The sequence below is a fragment of the Sceloporus occidentalis genome, unplaced genomic scaffold (assembly GCF_023333645.1).
Source record: "Sceloporus occidentalis isolate IW3139 unplaced genomic scaffold, rSceOcc1.0.p SCAF_2, whole genome shotgun sequence".
Taxonomy (NCBI): Eukaryota; Metazoa; Chordata; class Lepidosauria; order Squamata; family Phrynosomatidae; genus Sceloporus; species Sceloporus occidentalis.
Window position 1 is genome coordinate 14,926,639 of NW_028316982.1, and position 17,987 is coordinate 14,944,625.

Below are 17,987 nucleotides of genomic sequence, written 5' to 3' on the forward strand. Positions count from 1 at the left end.
GTGGCATAGGTTCGCCATCACTGTCCTAGATAGTTGATATTCTTTCCTCCTATGTTTCCTCCTTCTCCTGAGTCTAAACCTGCTCTTCTTATGATATTCTTTGTGTACAAGTTGAACAAATAGGGTGATAGAATGCAGCCTTGCCTGACCCCTTTGCCAATTGGAAATCATTCTGTTTTTCCATATTTTGTTCTAACAGTTGTCTCTTGTCTTAAGTAAAGATGTCTCATCAGGACTATCAGAAGAAGTAGTACTTCTATGTCTTTAAGAGCCATCTATAGCTTTTTTGATCTATGAAGTCAAAGGCTTTGCTATAATTTTTAAACCACATGCTGATTTTCTTTTGGAAGTCCTTGGTGCACTCCAATAAACATTATTATATGTTTGAGATGTGGTTTGTAGCACCTCTTCCTTTCCTGAACCCTATTTGTATCTTTGGGATTTCCTTCTCCATATATGATTGAAGTCTATGACCTGGAACAAATGAGCAGGAAAAAGCAGCTTGATCCTGCTTTTTCCCAAATCAGGTTGAAACCCCACTACTCGCGTGACCCACTCCCAAGGTGGGCCAAATGCACATGGCCCAACCACACAATGCGTTGTCAAACCATACCGTTATGTAGTGATTTTTGTTGTAGTTGTTGCTTCCCCACCATACATGCACACTATCACATGGACACACTGCCAGAAACCCAAAGTATCTCCCAAGTCCACCCATATGCTATCCCATCCCAGAGGTATCGGTGCATCATTGTGCTAATGATAAAATGGCAAAGCACAATCATGGAGGTCCCTCCTACATGCGCCCTTCATGCCCCCGTGTTGTACTGTCTGTGTATGTTTGTGTATGTTGTCATTACATCCATTGCTGTTGTCACATTTTCATTTCTTTGCTTTGCTACAGTCCCACTATCATATCGGATTGTTTATATGCACAGGGAAAAATGTGCATCTTCCGCACTAAGCCAATCTATCTCAGGTTCTATTTGTTCCATATTTTAGCCCCAGAGGGCATCTTCAGCCTGCTTTGGAGCAGTGCATCATCTAAATTTCCCACTTTGGAAACTGCTTTATTTTCCCCTTTTGTTCCACTCCTCAGTTGCAGAATGATGAGCATAGGAAATTAATGCTATGGTTCTATAGTTTCTGCAATTTTTTGTATTTCCTTTATTTTTATTTTTAATTTTTTTGTAGATGGGGATGTATATTGATTGTTTTGTCTGTTGGCCACTATTTTGTTTTCCATGTTTGTGGCCGTATTTTGGTTAACACAAGAGTTGATTTGGTCTGTGTGTATTGTAGCAGTTCAGTTAGAATATAATCTGTTCCTGGTGATTTATTAAAATTAATATATTAATTTTAAATATATGAAACATGTATACAGGCATCTATAGATTCATAGTCTAGGCAGAGATCATATTACAGTAAGGATGGATATGAAACAAAAGAACAGCACTGTGATAAAGTGATGGCAACTGGTGAGTTTTTGTTTTGTTTTGTTTTGTTTTTTGTTTCTAGGTGTCTAATCATTGGGGGGAAAGCCGCAAGAGTAGGAAAGACCTCTATCATGAAAAAGAATTGCTTGTTAGAATAGAACAGCTTTTCCAAGCTCACATCACCACTAGACCTGGACAGTGTTGGTTGGCACAGATGGGAGTTATAATCTTAAACATCTGGAGTGCCACCAAGTAAGAGAAGCCTGTAATAGACAATTAGTGGGCTACTGGTTTTACCTAGTCTTAGGTTATTTTATCCACATTTAATTGAATCAAACAGCAGGATAATGTATAAATGCAAGCTTGAAACTGAATATTGTACATGGCAGAACAATACAGAAGTAGCTTTCATAATGGAAAAATCTAGACCAGAAAAGTAATGAGTCATGGGTGCTACAGAATCGTTGCAAGAGCAAGGTCAAAGCAAGGAGCAATCTAGATGTCATTATTATTACTGTTGTTCAAATAAAAATATTGAATGGTAAAGTTGAGAAGGAACAGGCAAAACTATGGATTGTGTGAATTCAGTGCTGAGATCCAGCTTTATAAACCATATTTGATATAGTTCCTTATAGCAAGAGCTAGTCAGGGTGACAGTCATGTTGTGTTTATGAAGCTGCTTAAAACTAGCTCTGAGCATTTCTCAGCTATTAGTGTTGCTGGTTAAGCATACTGTCCAATTATATTTGGAGGTTCTCATTCCCATACTATGAACCAAATAGTTAAAACATATCCGCTGTGATACTAAATGCAGGACATAACATAGCCCCCTGGCTTCCCAGCCTAGGCTGTTTGGTCATATTGTGTGTATTGGAGAAGCTATAGACAAGGTTGGTATGTACCACATTTTCAAGGGTATGGTGCACAGCAAAATTCAGAATACACCCTTAGGCACAAAATCAACTTTCTCAGAATCTGCCTTCATTTTGTTTGATTTGTACTTTGCCTGCCCCCAGGAGGAGGACTCAATAACAATAACATCAAATAAAATGAGTGCACTTAAGGACATAACACAGTATAATTAAAACATCAGGTAGTTTTAAAAGCAATTAAAACACATTAAGAAGGAAAAGAACACCACCCGCTGGATCAAAAGCTTATTTTACAGCAATCCAATCTTAATAGTTAAAACATCTTCCTGGTTGAAGAGGTCTTTTGCCTGCTGGTGAAAGGAGAGCAGGGAGAAGGCCTACCTAGCCTTCTTTGCTAGCAAATTCCAAAGCCCGAGAGCAACCCTGAGAAAGTACTTGTGATTGAACTGTTCCTAAAAGTATGCAAAATAAATGCACACTCAGAGGGGTAGCATCCTCTAATACATTCTTCCACAACTTGGCACTTTCTAAGATTGGAATTCCTGCCATCTCCAGAAAATGGGCTATGCACTCTGGCTATCTGAAAGGAATGACATTGGGAAAACTGTTCAAGAGAGTGGATGAATGTGAAAAGCATTAGGTTTAGAGTTTCATCAGCAGAGAAACAGCAATGGAGCTGAGTCATACTACTGCTTAATGGCCTCTATGGCTCTCACCCATGGCCAATTGCATAGTCAATTGGAGCCTTCCAGACCTGAGCACTTGGGAGGGAACCCCACCCATTTAGTACATTTTTTTTCTCTTCCTCTTATTTCTTTCCCACTTCATTACTTTCATTAGTGCCCAGTTTCTGCTGCATTTTTCTTAGAATCATAAAATAATAGAGTTGGAAGAGATCTCAAGGGCCATCCAGTCCAACCACTGCCATGCAGGAAATCCCAATCAAAGCATCCCCAACAGATGGCCATCCAGCCTCTTTTTAAAGACCTCCAAGGAGGAAGATTCCACTACACTCCGGGGGAGTGTGTTCCGCTGTCGGAGAGCCCTTACTGTCAGGAAGTTCTTCCTAAAGTTGAGGTGGAATCTCTTTTCCTGTAGCTTGCATCCATTGTTCCGGGTCCTAGTCTCTAGAGCAGCAGAAAACAAGCTTGCTCCCTCCTCAATATGACATCCCTTCAAATATTTAAACAGGGCTATCATATCACCTCTTAACCTTCTCTTCTCCACGTTGAACATCTCCAGCTCCCGAAGTCGTTCCTCATAGGGCATGGTTGCCAGACCCTTAACCATTTTGGTCGCCCTCCTTTGGACATGCTCCAGTTTCTCCACATTCTTTTTAAATTGTGGTACCCAGAACTGGACACAGTATTCCAGGTGGGACCTAACCAGAGCAGAATAGAGTGGCACTATTACTTCCCTTGATCTAGTCACTATACTTCTATTGATGCAGCCTTGAATCACTTTGGTCTTCTTAGCTGCTGCATCACACTGTTGACTCATGTTTAACTTGTCATCTACTAGGGCTCCTAGGTCCCTTTCACATGTGGTCTTGTTAAGCCAGGTGTCCCCCAACCTATATCTGTTCATTTCATTTTTCCGCCCTAAATGCAGTACCTTACATTTCTCCGTGTTGAAATTTATTTTGTGAGCTTTGGCCCAGCTTTCTAATCTATTAAGGTCATTTTTGTTAGGGATGATGGGAGTTGCAGCTCTTCTCCAGGCTTTCACTCTCACCCCCTTGGTCAGCGGAAGAACAACCAGTTTGACCAGTAGCTCTGAGAATTGGCTGAAGATGTCTTTCAATCTTCTCTGGAGTCTGCTGGTTCTTGTTCAGCTCTCAAGACACCAGTCAACACAGTAGTCTTCTTAAAAAGATCTACTTTTATTCTACTATATACACTATGCACAAAACAATTCACTACTCACAAAACTCTCACTACTATACTCCTCAATACCCACACTACTATACTCCTCAATACCCACAAAAAGTATTGCCATACATTATTGTTTATATAGACATTTGTCTCTCTATTCATTATACAGTTGCCACCTCCTGGGCGTGTACATACATTATGATTGACATACCATACTTGGCTCAATCTAGACCTCACATTGCATCATACATTACTGTCCACTCAATGACTCTCAGGTGATATCAATTTGCACCTTTTCACTTTGTCATTGCCTCATATGTCCTTGGCTTTCAGGACCTTCTAATTACATTACTTACAACACCTGTGTGACAATTCAATAACTTTTGCTGTGTCATGTTACTTTCAAATACATTCATATACATATTATATTTCTTGTGACTATATATCCCATGTGGCTTTTTCCTGACAATTTTGACTTTTGATCTTGCCCTCTGGAGTATTAGCTATTCCTCCTAGTTTGGTGTCATCTGCAAATGTAATAAGTGTGCCCCCAATTCTGTCATCCAAGTCATTGATAAAGATGTTGAATAGCACTGGCCCCAGGACAGAAGACCCCACTGGTCACTTCTCTCCAGGATGAGAACACCCTTTGTGTTCGGCCAGTCAACCAATTACAAATCCATGTAATAGTTACTTTGTTTAGCCCACATTTTATAAGCTTGTTTGCAAGAATGTTAAAGGCCTTACTGAAATATACTATATCCACAGCATTCCTTTCATCTACCAAGCTGGTAATTTTAGAGGAAGAATGGGACCAGATAATGAAAAATTGCAGGTTAGAGACATAAGAATGCAGACACGATAACCTATAAGCAACTTATTTGTAATATAACATTTAAGAAATTGTACGATTTGGGGGAATATACTTCGAGGTAACAGGAAGTAAAAAGAGAAACTGATATAAAAAAAGAGAATATTGAAATGTATGGGTATAGTGTTTGGGAATTGTTTTTAAAGTGACTTTGGAAGTACTGATCTGTGAACTTCAATATATTTTCTGATACTATGTAGTAACTTGAAGCTTTTTTATTGTTTTTGTATATAAAATGCTTTTATAAATAAAAAATAAACATGTACAGTATTTTATAGATATTAATTTAAAGGACATGTGTTGTTGGGAATGTGGTCAGTCTACATCAGTGTGTATCTTTGGCCAGTGTTTATATCCTGTGCACTTTCTCTTTCTTTTTCTTCTTCTTTCTTCCCTTTTTATTTTTTTGTGCAGGCGGGGGGAGCATTTTTAAAGACTTTAAAGTATTCTGGAGTCTGATCCCTCCATGTCATTCCCATATCATCCCATCTTGATGTTGTGACATTTTTAGGTAAATACGTTAAAATAATTGTTGTATTTGAAGATTGTGTTCTTTGTGGTAATCACATCCATTTAATAGGTTAGGACATTCAACGTGTTAGACCATATTTATAATTTCTTACCCTATGTTCTGATATCATCATTCTCTTCAAAGTGATATCACATGTACATGTCTCTCAGGACATCATCTTTCCATTGTTCCTCCTTAACCTGGAATTACAATGGAATACATTCCTTGAAAATGCATATAGCTCTGCCCTTTTATGTTGATTATGAAAAGATGCTCTAATCTTTCTCCAGATTTCTTATGTTTTATTCCAAGGCCATCCACCTGGTGAATGGACTGGCTCACAGGCTGATTCCTTTGGGAGTTCATACTCTGCTATGGGAACATCTAGTTCTTCAGCTTTCTTCAAGGGAATACTGTGTAGCCAGTCAGCTTCATCAGTGCAGCACTACTGCTTCAGACTTGGAGGTGAAACAGGGGCGGGATACAGACGGGCAGAGGAAGACATCTTGGAGGTGTATTCTGCTGAATACGGAGCCTCCAGACCGCCCGCCCCGGGGGCGTGGCTAAGGTGTATGGGGCTTCCACATGGGGGGCAGTGAAGACGCCTCACCTGGGGCCATTTCTGACCCATAGCTTCCATACCGCCGCCTCAGAGGACGCCGCAAAGAGAGAGGCAGCTTCCTCACGGGCGGCCAAAAATGGGGCTTTTTTTTCCTTTTGCCGGCTGGTGGATGCACCGCTGCGCAGCTGCGGCGCTCAGCACCGGCAGCAGAAAGCCTATGTGCACATTTAAAGCACCCAGGCCCCTTTAAACTTTCCCCCCCGCCCTGCCCAAGAACAATGGTGGTCTCCTGCCAGCTGGTGATCAGCTGTTGTTGGCATCCTTGTCCGCTTGCATGTTGCCAGTGTCACCAGCATCATGGATGCCTTCTCTCCTTTGGTCCCTGTGCTCTTGCTGAATCTGCAATGCACAGCCACAGCTGTCGCCGCTGCCACCGCTGTCCCCCTGCCATCCCTCATCACCTCCCTTGTACATATGTAAATATTTAAAGTTTTAGCGTTTTTTTATTGTTAGGTGAAAATGGCACAGGAATGTGTGTAGGGGTTCACTTTAAAGTACAAACTTTCCACGATTCTAGCAGCGCATGCGTACATGTTGCTCTAGGGTTAGGGTTAGGGTTAGGGTTATGAGTCTTAAAATGCGCTGCAGCTGTGCTGCAGCTTCCACACCTGCATGGCATCTGACGCTGCAATTAAAGCCTGACTGCAAACTGCGCATGTTCCAGGACCCTGACTCATTATGCGACGCAGCAGACATGGAGCTTTTAAATGGGCAACTTAAATTAGCGGCGTAGCAATTCTGGTGTACCGGTGCAGCAGCTTACAGACGGATATGCGCAGCTGCGCACTATATAGAAAAGAAGCGGAAAAAAGCGGCACCTTTTTAATGCCGCTTCTTCCCGCTTGGGGCGTGCAGGCGGCGTGTTCATGACGGCATTCAGGTAAGGGCCGTCTGAAGGCTATACCTTCATAACGTCATGAATACACCCCTTTTTTCTTTTTCTTTTTTTTTATTTTTCCATTTAACATGCATAAAAAACAGCTATGCACATGATTCTGCAGAGTTACATATATATCATATATACACTCTCCATATAATGCTCTCAATTCTATCTTCCTTCTTCTTTCATTCCCTTTTCATGCTACCTTTTATTTTAGTAGTCGGATTCGAAAAGTATTATTTCCATTTTTATATCCGTACCTCCGAATCATTACACTTAAATATATTGTTGTATAGCAGATTTCATGTTCTATAGACACATTGAAATTAAATTTCAACAAATGGCAGATATTAAGTCATCTCTATTCCTTACTTTCATACCTCGACATCTATATACCTTTGGGTTTGTATCTAAACCCCCTCGTTAAACCATTTAGATTTGCAAAATTGTATAACGGGTTCCCAGTCTTCTTCTACTTTATCCACGTTTTTCTGTTTTATATAGGCGGAAAGCTTATCCATCTCCATTGATTCTATTAATTTCTGGAGCCACAAATCCAGATCCGGTATAGTATTGTCCTTCCAGAATTGAGCTAACAGTATTCTAGCAGTTGTGATCATGTATAGAAGTATTCTTCCAAATTTTTTCTGAATTTCTTGTGAAGTTTTATTAATCATATTCAGGAGGTAAATTTCGGGTCGAAGTTCAAATTTTATCTTTAATATATCTTCAATCGTTATATGAATTGGTTTCCAAAATCTTTTAAGTTTAGGACATCGCCACCACACGTGGAACCAGGTGCCTCTTGCTTCTTGGCATTTCCAACAAGAATTTGATTTCTTTTTATCGATCAAGGCCAGTCTGTTCGGAGTAAGGTACCACCGGTTCTCCATTTTCCAAAAATTTTCTTTCAAATTTTGAGATAAGGTAATTTTTTTTGTCTTTTCTCTAGCACTTCTCCAGCTTTCTAGGTCTATGGTGTTCCCACAATCTGAAGCCCATTTAATCATGGCGTCTGAAATCCAATCTTGTTCTTGGTTCACCTTTAATAAAAACTTGTAAAGCTTAGACGTTTTTTTATGATCTTCATCTATTAGAATTTTATCAATTTCTTCCAGTTCTGTATTTACTCCAAGCAAGTTCTGGTCCATCTTGAATCGTTCTTTCAATTGGGTATATAAGAACCAATTTGTTTTCTTGCCGGATTCTTCAAGTTCCTCCTGTGTTTTCATTAATTGAACACCCTCCAGTGATTTTGTTAGTAGGTCGCCATAATTTATCCAATTGTCTATTTTTCCCCATCTTCCAAAAAATGCTTCCTGTGTTGAAACCCAGAGCGGAATTTTCCTATAGATTTTCTTTTGTATTTTGTCCCAAGTTTTAAAAAGTGATTTCCTGATCTCATGTTGCATAAATTCCTTATGGATTTTTGCCTTCCCATAGCAAAGATATGCGTGCCATCCAAATCTATTATTAAAACCTTCAATTTTTAATATGTCTTGTTTCTCTAATTTGATCCAATCGGAAATCCAATTCAAAATATTCGCTTGATAGTAAAGTTCCAAATTTGGTATTCCTCCTCCTCCGTCTTCCTTTCGACGAGTCATCGTTTTCCACCCTATTCTAGATTTTTTCCCATTCCATAAGAAGTTCTTTATGTCGTTATTCCATTGTTTAAATGTGCTTGGATTAATTGAAATTGGGATTGATTGAAGCAAAAAGTTTATTTTTGGCAAGAGCATCATTTTTAACGTTTCAATTCTACCTGATATTGACAAATCTAGTTTTGCCCATTTTTTCAAGTCTTTTTTCATCTCGTTCCAAAGTTTTTTATAGTTATTCTCATATATCTCTGAGCTTTTATTCGATATCCAAATGCCTAGATATTTTGTTTTCTTCTTAATTTCACAATTGGTTTTCTTTTTAATTGACTGATCTACTTGCTTTGATGTGTTCTTAGTTATAATTACTGTCTTTTCCCTGTTTATCTTAAATCCTGCAACTGCACCAAATTCCTCCATTGTTTTAAACACGGTATCGATTTGTTCGATAGAGTCATTCACGATCACCACCAGATCGTCGGCGAATGCCTTTAGTTTAAATTCCGATCCTTTTATTTTAATTCCTTTAATTTCTGTGTTGCTTCTAATCGTATTGGCCAAGACAATACACCCCTTTTTGCCCGTCTGTATCCCGCCAGGGTGAAACTATAAGTTCAAAATACTTGATTTGGAAGATCAGTGTTATCTCTTCAGAGATTCTTCTTCTTGTATCTTTCCATTGGAAGAACTTTTAATTAATTTCTACTTTCAGGTTCCTGTTTTAACCAGATAACAGTCTATAAGAGAACCTTTCCCCTTATCCCATGCTTGCCAAATTTATTGATGAGTGAAATGTGATTAAATTGGACTTTCTTAACTGTTATGTACTACATATAAATGCATGTAAGTGTGAATAGCATATTGTTTGAATACTGTTCCAGACTTTTAAGGCTGGTTTTTTATCTAGTCATAGGGATTTCATTTATTTAAAACTTGTAAAGATATGTGGCATCTATACAAGATGGCTTACAAGATGTTGTAAGCTTCTTGAATCCCATTTGAAATTAAAGTGGAATATAAATAAAGTAAACCATTGTCGTCGTCATCATCATCATCATCTCTGGAAACACCCTTTCCTTCTTTCTGTTAAGTATTGCTAACTTATCTGTCATATGAGTCACAAATATTATAAGCATATTGCTTACCTGTAATGGTAGTTCTTCAAGCAATCTTCTGTAAGTTTAAAGAACTCACTCTCCTTCCCCCATTTTCTTTTTCTTTCTTAGTTTCTATTTTGTCAGACCAGGCATTGAGACAGTTAGTGAAAGCCCCATTCAGTCATACATACTCAGTGGACATGGCATCATTGGACCAAAACGTTATGCTCTAAATGGCTGATAATCTTTGTACAGGTGCAGGGCAACCCATGTGTGAGCCCACAAATGCGAGCACTCAACCGCATTTACAGCCACCTATTCTTCTATTGTAAAATGTATATAAAATACAAGAAATATATGTCATTTAATGCTTACTGCCTATCATTTAATGCCTACAGTCTGAGATCAGTAACACTGTACTATAATTCCATATTAGGTAAGGAAGGAAGGAAGCTGAAAATATAAGTTCAAAATACATATTCAGAATAGAATGTGGAACTCACAAAGTAACTCCCACATTTCTGATTCAGTAATCTCTTCCAAATGGTAAGATACAAAGTTCTTCCCTATTAAGCAATTAAGTGCTTGTGAAGTCGAAGGCTTTCATGGCTGGCATCCATAGTTTTTTTTTTTTTTTTGGGGGGGGGGGGTTGGGCTATGTGTCCATGTTCTATAAGAGTTTATTCCTGATGCTTCGCCAACATCTGTAGCTGGTATCTTCAGAAGATGCCAGCCACAGCTGCTAGCGAAATGTCAGGAATAAACTCTTATAGAACATGGACACATAGCCCGAAAAACCCACAAAAATCTAGTTAAGTGCTTCATTGAATATTCCCTCCGTCCTCACCTCTTTTAAATTAAATTATTCCAGCAGATTTCAGATGTCACATTTAACCCTTCCTCTCCTCTTTGTTCTCAAAATGCATAGGTAATGCTTGCTGAAATTTCCAAAGATAAGAGAGAGACAACCAAGTCAGATTTGAACTAAGTGGGTATGGATTTTTCCCTCTACATAGCTCCTACCTTTGTCCATCATGAGCATATTCAGAATAAATTATTCGAAATAGTAAAGGGTACAGAATAAACCTTACTCAGAATCAAGGAAAGAACATGAAAATCTGTTTGCACAATTCATACAGAATACACAAGATGGTATCATGGCAGCAGATTGCCCAGATACAGAGTTCTTGCTAGTGAGGAATGCATGCAGCACACTGCAGTAAAATAGGACCATAAGTCACTACCAAGTGCATGGTTTTCAAACAGCTTTTTCAGATTCCTGTCTCACTGATCCCAGAGCACAAGGTAGGGAAAGGCTGAGATAGTAAAAATATGTATTAAAATAGTTGTTGGAAATTCAGAGGAAACAGCATTGTAAGTGATGGGTACTTCAAGAACGTATTACTGCCTGTGTTAACTGGTATGGCTGCCTTGATTACTATAGTAATCTGTTCTTTCAGGAGCAAAATGGACTTTCTGTCAAAGTGCTTGGTGGCATATATCTCTGGTATACTTACATTCTTGTCTGATCAGACAAAACCAGTGGGAATGATATCCAGTCTGAAAGCTAATGTCACCCTTAATTTAATCTAGATTTAGATCTAGAAATGGGACACTTCAGGGTCTGTTGCTGGCAGATGCCACTCTTCCTTCCCCATAACATATTGTTTGGTAGTTTTCATGTTTTTTCCTGATTGCAAAAGGCTGAGATGCCTATCTTAAGGTTTACTTAGTAGCAATAAAAAATATAAGCTGAAGTATTCTGAAATTTTTGATTTCACCCTTTTTGTTTTGACAGTGTCCACCACTAGAATGTTGCCCCTTAAGAATCTGCCTAAAATAGAACGTAGTTGTCACGTTGAAAGAGGTTCCTCATATTTGCCCTAGTGTGTCAGCCTTTAATTCTTTTTAGCTTACAAGTAAGGAATAAACTTGCCTAATAGACATACAGAACCTAAGAAATTGTTTGAAAACAGTATTCAGCTATTTGAATCCTGTTTTCAACGTGTTAATTGTAAGTGAAGACTCCAGTTTCCTGATGAGTTTCTTACAAATACAGTGGGCTTTTGGTATCCACTGGGGTTTGGTTCCAGGACCACCAGTGGATACCAAAATCTGTGAATGGTCAAGTCTCATTAAATAATAAAATGATATCTCTTATATATAATGGCAAAAACAAGGTTTGCTTTTGGAATTTTAGTTAGTTTTGAATATTTTCAACCTATGGATGATTGAATCCATGAATAAAAAAATCTGTGGATACAGAGAGCCAACTGTATGTGCTTGTTCTAGAAACAGTACAGAAAACATTGTGGTGGACATAATGTGAAATTCCAGAACTTCCCGCCTTACAGTTTTGGTCAGTGTATGTAAAGTAGCTTCGCATTTGACCAATTGTAAAAACTGAATCTTTAAACATTCTCTTTTTAATAAAGTCAGTATTTCTTTTTCTTTTTTTTATAAAACTTGCAGCAAATAAAGGACTTCTTGTGGAGTTTCCTTTCAAGGCAAACAACAAGGGAGACATTCAGAAGTATCAGGTACATAACACACAAATTAAAGAAGAAAATAGATGGCCAAAAGGTTAAAAAGGAATGAAAACACAAGCTTAATAGTCACAAGATCAAATGAGCCACTAGTTAATTTTCCTCCTTTTTTTGGTGCAGTTCATCAGAAGTTCAAGTAATTCAACTGAGCGATTGAACTGGAACACAGCACAGTGCCAAACCCCCTGATTACTGATAGCATAAACAGAGAAATAATCAACTGAACTTAACACTCCATGCCATCTTTCACATAAGAAATGGCTTTTGAGAATGTTGGAATTCCACCTTAGTTACAAGGAGAAACCCGTACGGCATGCAAATGCTTAAAACAGCCAAGTTTGCAAGCAGTAGTAGAGAAAAATCTTTCTCTTAATGAGCAATCAGGCTGGATTTAAGAGTGAAATGGCTGAGGAAGAAGATATTGGAGGACACAAAAATAGGGCCTATTTTTAAATTGAGGAAATACAGTGTCAAATGAGATTTTAAAAATATGAAATGAGGATTTGATATTCAAAAAGCATGTAGTTCTTGGCCCAAGAGGTCTTTATGTATACTAGACATCAGTATATACTGTAGTCATTTTACCACAATCTTTCATTTCCTCCAAATTCCAGAAATTTGATTATGTTATTTTGATATGTATATAATTTGACTTTTTAAATACTTTGGTTGTGTACCTTCAAGCCATTTTTTTTAACTTATGGCGACCCTAAGGTCAATCTGTCACAGGGTTTTTGTGACAAAATTTATTTAGAGGGAGTTTACCCATACCTTCCTCTGAGGATGAAAGAGTGTGACTTGCCCAAAGTCACCCTGTTGAGTTTCCACGGCCCAGTGGAATTTAAACCTTGGATTCAATTATCCAGTCTGACACTCAAACCACTATACCACACTGACTCTTCTTAGATATAGTGGGCCTTTGATATCCACTAGGATTTGATTTCAGAATTCCCCGTAGAAAACAAAATCTGTGGATGCTCAAGTTATATTAAATACAATGGGACTTGACACATTAAAATGGTATTCCTTATATACAGTGGCAAAGTGAAGATTTGCTTTTAGGAATTTATGCATTTTAGAAATATTTTCAAACTAGATGCTTGAATCTTTGGATAAAGAATCTGTGGATATAGAGGGCTGACTGTACTTGATGTGTGGTGTTGTTTGTCTTCACTTAGTTTCTGACTTATGGTGACCCTAAGGCAAACTTGTCACAGGGTTTTCTTGGTAGGTTTCTTCAGAGGGTGGTTGCCATTGTCATCTGTTGAAGTTGGAAGACTGTGAATACCTATTCCTAAATCAAGAATGAGGGATCCTTTCTTGGCCTCAGAGCTATGCTAACTCTTGGGAAATATGAGAGGCCTTCATCCCATGTGGAATCATTTTATATGAGGGATACCTAAGGAATCGGGAGGGTAAAGCAGAACTCAGGTAACCATTTTTAATGTGACAGTGGCTATTTCATTGTCTAGCTATGACAGAAGTGCGTGTTTCTCCCCCCCCCCCCCAAATAGGTCCTATTAAGCCTCTAAAGGTAAATGTAGTCCTTTGATATGAATGTCTAGTCATAACCGACTGTAGGGGATAATGCTCATCTCCATTACTAAGCCGAAGAACTAGCATTGTCTGAGTACAGTGGCCCCCCTCCTTACATGGGGGATTCGTTTGGGGTTCTCCCCCCGCATAAGGGAAAATGCGCATATGCTTCTTCCCCATAGGAAACAATGGGGCATGTGCATGTGGCGGCAGTGTGGTGTGCACACCATTGTTTAGATTGTTGCGTGGCTTCCGCATAAGCAGGACGCCGCATATAGTGCGCCTGCATATGGTGCGGGTTCACTGTACTACTTTGGTGAACATGTGGCCAGCAAAGTGGTACCTATTTATCTACTTGCATTTCATTCTTTCAAACTGCTAGATTGGCAGAGGTTGGGACTAGTGACAGGAGCTCACCCCATCATGCAGCACTCGTGCCTCAAACTGCCAACCTTCTAATCTGCCCATCAGAATTGGCATCCTAACTATTATGCCACTGTGACCCCCTCAGCCATCGCATCCCCTAAGCCTCTAGAAAGGAAATAATAAATAAAAATTGCAGTTATCCTGAAAATGGTTATAATGTAGCCAGAAGATGTTTGAGCTTGGTATGGCCTTCTGGGCCTTCTGTATCCCAGTTATATTAGATAAACTGAAGTTGTATTGGAAGGTGGTAAAAATTATGATTCACCGTTGTCCTAGAAGATGTGGAATGAATAAAACAAATATCACCTGCAACTGTAATGAGGCAGATTTATGGGCAGTATTAGAATCCACCTTGGTGTACTGGGTAGTCCTGGGAAGGTGGATTGTTCATTGTTATTCCTCATCCAAGAATCATGCTGTTCCTGAAGTTACTGGGCAGTTGACTTAAATATAGTAACACAGGAGTAGGAATCATGCTGTTTTAGGTTTGTTGGATTGAAAGTCTAGCAGCCATAGTCAGTTGTGGAATTCAGGGAGTTGTGGTCCAACAACATCTGGAATAACTTCTAAGCAGCAGCTCGTAGCTAGTTCAGGGAGGCAGGACACTGTAATATGACTTCTAGATCCAAAGTAACATTCATTCATTCTGGTTTTTGAAAGAAGGTTTGGCCATTTGCTTGAAGGATAGCTTCCAGACTATTTTATGCCAGTGCATCCCCACATCTGTGTGAACTATACTCTACTGATGGTCATCAGACCACAAGCAGAGCCCTGCTTCACACAGTTGCAGTCTCATAAGGTTGAGATGATGAATGCAGCCAATACTAGCTAAGAGGAGCATTGTTACCACAGAATCTAATATAAATCACAGCTCATGCAGTTGACAGAAGCCTTACCTACATTATGGGCTATGAGATGACAGTTCTCTTGTCACTCATTGCCGTCTCTTCTGTGTTTACACAGTCAAGTGATTAATTGGAGGTAGAAGCAGAAGGAAAGCAAACACTTCTTTTTAATTGACTTGATCTTATCCATCCTGAATGTATTCATATAGTAATTATGTGGTCATTATTCCAGGTATGCAGAAGTGGAGAGGAGATCAGAATATGGTATGAACTAAATGTACTTCAGGTCAGTGTGAGGAATGAGTGGTTCTGAAAATCTTGAAATGGGTTGCCTAGGTTTGAAATCCTGGTAGATAGACCATACCTGTGTGAATGCCTTCTGTAAATTAGGGTTGTAGATAAATAAAATAATTTTGATTGATTTCCACATCTTGATTTCAGTATAACAACATGGTACCAATATCTAAATATGTGCATATTGGAGTATGAAATAATTTAGAATGTTATGCTGTTAAGTGGAAATATACATCATTTTCTAATAGTTTCTGTTCTTTCTCCACTTGCATACACCAGGCCAAAAGTAGTCTTAAAAAACCCAATCCTAAAGGTTTTATTGGGGGATGAGAGGGTTGGTTTTATATTATTAATTTTAACGTTGCATGTTTTAAATTTTATATTTGTATTTTTTATATTTTTACGATTTTAATTGTACAATTTTAATTACTGTGTTTTATATATGTTGTTAGTTGCCTTGGGTCCCACTTTGGGAGAAAGGTGGGATAAAAAGAAAATAAATCAACAAACAAACATGTATCTCTTCAGATTAAATTTATCCTCAATAATGGATGTTTCCCTTAGGGACGTTTGTTTGCCTATTTGCTTGCTTGCTTGCTTGTTTTAAAGCTATCTGTTATATTAGAGGATCATGTTAGCCACTACAATAGATAAAAGCTTTTAAATTTACTAAAATCAGTTATGTTGAAACTAACTAAAGGTCGGAGCTCCTTGCTTGGGAATGAAATATTAAGAATTTGTGACTTTTTAAAGATTTTAGAACAATGATAGCCAACTTGATGATGTTCAGTTGTTTTTGTACCAGAGGTCAGCCACTACATTGATTTGCACTTACTGAGCTTGTAGTCCAAAACATTTGGATGGTAATAGGTTGCCTATTGAGAGTCAGCATGGTGTAGTCGCCTGAGTCTGGACACCAGGATTCAAATATCTGCTCAGCCCTGGAAACCTCCTGGGTGATTTTAGGCAAAGTACACGCTCTCAGCTTCAGAGGGAGGCATAGAAAACCATGAGATAGGAGATTATCAGATGGGTGGCAAATTGGAGAAGAAAAAGGCATACTCCCGACAAAGTTGCATGATCGTGCTGAAGAATTTCAGATGACGTAGGACGTATCCAGGATTTAATTTATAAAGATCTAGGAATGCTCCAGCAACAAACCATTCCTGGGGCTTCCTCATGAATGGTTTGTTGCTAGAGCATTCCTGGATCTTCAGGGGTTAAGACTTGGATAAGCGCGATGTGTCTGAAAATCTTCAGCATGATTGTGCGACTTTGCTGGAAGTATGCCTCCCCCCTCCAAAAAAAATCTGTTAATCTCCATACTGTTAAGTCCCTGCTAGGCCATGGAAACCCACTGCATGATATTTTCTGCCCCAGAGGAAGGCAGTGGCAAATCCTCTGAACAAACCTTGCAAAGAAAACTCTATGACAGATTCATCTTGGGGTCACCATAAATTGGAAACTACCTGGACATAGAGAACAACAACAATAAGGTTGCCTATTTCTGGCTTAGAAAAAAAGATGGCTGAAGCAGGATAGAAGAGGGATGATTAAGGGGCTCTAAGATTATGGATAGTGAGGATAATATAGGTAGAGATCCCCCACCTTCATTTTCACGTTGTCATTGTTGCCTTGCCATTATGGCAGTGAATGGAGAGTACAGTGCTACCTCGGGTTACGAATTTAATTCGTTCCGCGGCGCCGTTCGTAACCCGATACATTTCGCAACCCGAAAAGGCGCTGGAAAGCCGCTAGCCGCGGCTTCCGATTTGAATTTCGCGCCGAAATTAATTTCGTAACCCGAAAAATCTTTCGTAACCCGGAACAGTTTTTTCCAATGTAACTTTTTCGTATCCCGGAAATTTCGTAACGCGGTGAATTCGTATCCCGGGGTACCACTGTATTCAGAGCAAGATTGCTTAGTGAGGTTTTGGTTTAATAGTCTAGTTAAGGAATGCTTCAACGGGCCACCTGGGTGAAGATAAGAAACCAAGATAGGGATATGTAAATCTTCTTACTATTAAGGAAGTATCCGTCTTACCTCAGTCATGATGCAGACTATAGACAAAACAAAAGTAGATTGGGTTTGTTGAGTATTAAATGTCAGAAAGGAATTCAGACAAAAACGTCTTCAGACAATTCATGAGTGATACATTTTGCTGTTTTGGGATGAGTTGATGACCATGAGTTTTACATGGCTTGGTAGAATGATGTGCCAGACTTGCAGATATTGAGGCTACTTGTGGTTATTGTATGACAGTCAGTCACAGTAGGAGATAGCTGTTTCTTTTGTGCCCCATTTCCAATAGGGTCTGCTTAGCCAAAGTGGAAAACAGGAAGCTAGATTAGTTGGGCATTTGACTTAGTGGGGATGTTCTTATCTCCTCCTTAGAAGCTCCTATTCTAAGTTTGTTGTAATAATGTTACTTTAAAAAGTTCTGGTGTTTGCACCCAGACTCCATATAAATATAAATATAAATCTTTGTGAATAAACATTCATGTAACAAGGTGTTGGGTTATACTGCATTGTTATGTATGGGATTTTTTAAAATTCATATGCCACTGTTATTGTT

At 38.9% G+C, this 17,987-nt stretch overlaps 1 protein-coding gene across 15 annotated transcripts in view; it reads left to right on the top strand.

Moving 5' to 3' along the window:
• Positions 1 to 17,987, top strand: part of LOC149317998 (F-box-like/WD repeat-containing protein TBL1XR1) — a 236,259-nt gene that overhangs the window by 112,305 nt on the left and 105,967 nt on the right. The window contains exon 1 of one of the 15 annotated variants that reach the window (XM_089508808.1): positions 12,273 to 12,304. The exons of 13 other annotated variants lie outside the window; for them this stretch is intronic. The gene's annotated coding sequence lies outside the window, so the exon portion shown is untranslated. Of the gene's footprint in view, positions 1 to 12,272; positions 12,305 to 15,384; positions 15,404 to 17,987 lie in introns of those variants that run through there. One more of the 15 variants, XM_089508805.1, reaches the window with a different exon arrangement.